This window comes from Lathyrus oleraceus, chromosome 7, assembly GCF_024323335.1.
Source record: "Lathyrus oleraceus cultivar Zhongwan6 chromosome 7, CAAS_Psat_ZW6_1.0, whole genome shotgun sequence".
NCBI classification, from domain to species: domain Eukaryota; kingdom Viridiplantae; phylum Streptophyta; class Magnoliopsida; order Fabales; family Fabaceae; genus Lathyrus; species Lathyrus oleraceus.
In genome coordinates this window covers 355,034,638-355,037,679 of record NC_066585.1, presented here as the reverse complement: position 1 = coordinate 355,037,679, position 3,042 = coordinate 355,034,638, and positions in this window count along the sequence as shown.

Below are 3,042 nucleotides of genomic sequence, written 5' to 3'. Positions count from 1 at the left end.
AGTTTCTAAGTGTGCAGGGTTCTAAAGAAAGAAGAAATAAATCTGATGATGTCATCAGATGCACAACAAGATCAGATACAAATTATCAAGTATCAGAAGCATCTAAAGTGGAATCTCGTTTCAAGAAGCTCTGACTCTGGACAAAACTGCAAAGTATCAGAAGCATCTGAACATGAAGTAAAGTCTAGAAGCTCTGACTCTGAACAAATGCCTTCTGTAAACTCTGGAAGTTATCAGCGCCATCTGAACTCTCAAGAGATAACATCAGAAGCAAGATTCTCCAGATACACGAAGAATCTAATCAGAATTGTTAATCATGATGAAGTAACGTTTAAGCCAAGTTAAAGTTCTGCAAATGGATTTCCTCAATTAGAAAGAGACGTTAATCTCCTCTTCCAAGAGAGAAGATACTACTTGTGGTAAGTAGTCACTTCTAAAAGAAAAAGTCTCCTGCAGAAGCTATTTATGGAATGGCGTAACTACATCTCATTATCCACCAGATTCAACTCTACTTCAACTCCTATATAAATAGAGAAGAAATTAACATTCAGTAAGCAAGAAATCACTAGCCAAAACTATACTGAAATTATATCACGCTCAAGAAAAACATCCTTGTTCTTCAAAGATTTTCACTAAGCTTTTGCTTATCAAGTGAAAAATTTGTTCTTAAGTTTGTAATATTTGCTTTCTTAGAAGCACTCTAGATTACACATCTTGTATCTAATTTTTATTTGATTTCCTCAAGTGACTCTTTGTAGTCTGTAGACTTGAGAGGACTAAGAGATTTTCTTCTCTCTTAGGGGTTGTTTGTAATCTTTCAAGATTAGTGAATTAAGTCCTTGTTGAAGGCGAAATCACCTTGGCCGGGTGGACTGGAGTAGCTTTGTGTTATAAGCGAACCAGTATAAAATCATTGTGTGATTTTCTTTTTGCAAAAGCGCTTATTTTTCAAACAATTCAAACCCCCCCTTTCTTGTTTTTCTCACCTTCAATTGGTATCAGAGCTCCGGCTCTGTTATTGATTTTCAAATCAAACACTTAACCGTGTAGAGAGATCCAGTGCGAGAAAAACAAATGGCCCACTCAAATGAGAAAGATTCTTACAATGCCAAGCCTCCTGTTTTTGATGGAGAAAAGTTTGATTACTGGAAAGATAGAATCGAAAGTTTCTTTCTGGGTTATGATGCTGACCTCTGGGACATTGTCACAGATGGATACAAACCTCCAACCTTAAATGGAGCTGAAGTTCCCAGAAGCAAAATGTCAGAAGATCAGAAACGTGTTTTCAAGAATCACCACAAGGCCAGAACAATACTTCTAAATGCTATATCATACAACGAATACGAAAAGATCACCAACAGAGAGACGGCTAAAGATATACTTGACTCTCTGAGGATGACCCATGAAGGAAACTCCCAAGTCAAGGAGACGAAGGCTCTGGCGTTGATCCAGAAATATGAAGCCTTCAAGATGGAAGATGATGAAGCTATAGAAGCTATGTTTTCCAGATTTCAAACTCTTATTGCAGGTCTTAAAGTGCTAGACAAAGGATACACGACTGCAGATCATGTTAAGAAGATAGTCAGAAGTTTGCCAAAGAAATGGAGACCAATGGTTACTGCTCTGAAGTTATCAAAGGATCTGAACAATATCAGCCTTGAAGAACTTGTTAGTTCTCTCAGAAGTCATGAGATAGAACTAGAGGAGGATGAGCCTCAGAAAAGGAACAAGTCAGTGGCGCTGAAGTCCGGACCTGAAAGACGGAAGTCAGACAGAACCAAAGCTCTCCAGGCAGAAACTGCAGATACTGACGACTCTGAACCTGAAGACTCTGATGATGAAGAAGAACTGTCCTTACTAACCAGAAGAGTTAAGCAACTCTGGAAAAGAAGGAACAACAACAACTTCAGAAGATCAAGACCCAGAGGGGATCGATCAGAGTCAACTTCAAAAGGTAAATCTAATAAAGATATTACCTGTTTTGAATGTAAAGAAACAGGTCATTACAGAAATGAATGCCCCAAGCTGAAGAAAGATAACTCTAAGAAAGAAAGCTTCAAGAAAAATACCTTCAGAACAAAGAAGGGATTAATGGCCACCTGGGACGACAGTGAATCCGAATCATCAGAATCTGACTCTGATGAACAGGCCAACGTAGCTCTTATGGCTACCACATCCAGCAGCTCAGATGAAGAATCTGAAGAGGTATTTTCTGAACTTTCTAGATCTGACTTAGAATTATGTTTATCAGAAACTCTTACCTCTCTTCAGAAACTAAAACAAAAAGTTAAAGACATTAAAGGCCTTCTTAAAGCAAAATCTGAAGTATGTAGTAGACTTGAGACAACAATTCTAGCACGAGATGATACTATCAGATCTTTAACGTTAGAAAAAGATGGAGCTAAAACCAAAAGCTTAGAATTAGAAGAAGCGTTGTCTCAAGCACCACAAACTTCAAATGAAATTATTTATAAATATGAAGAAGCCTTTCAACAATTTCTGAAGAATGGGATAAATAGGAGTATTATGGCATCCATGATTTATGGAGTAGGTCAGAATAATAAAAGGGGAATTGGGTATGATTCTGAGGAAAATAAAACCTCTACCAGTAACCAAATTAAATCGCCTTTTTCATACCACTACACACACACACAAGAACACAAATTTAAAAATGCTAGAAGACCCAAAGTTGTAAGAAACTCTGGGAAAACTAATCTGAAAGGACCCAAGAGATTCTGGGTACCGAAAGATAAGATCATCTATGTTGCAGATATCCTATGCAGCAAAGTTCAGACACCAGTCATGGTACCTGGACTCTGGATGCTCGCGACATATGACGGGAAGAAAGTCTATGTTCCAAAGCCTGGAACTTAAAGACGCTGGATTTGTAGGCTTCGGAGGAGATCAGAAAGGAAGGATCAGAGGCTCCGGAACTATTGGTAATGGTACTCTTCCCTCTATATCTGATGTTCTTTATGTAGAAGGATTAATGCATAACTTGTTATCCATAAGTCAATTAAGTGATAACGGTTATGATGTAAT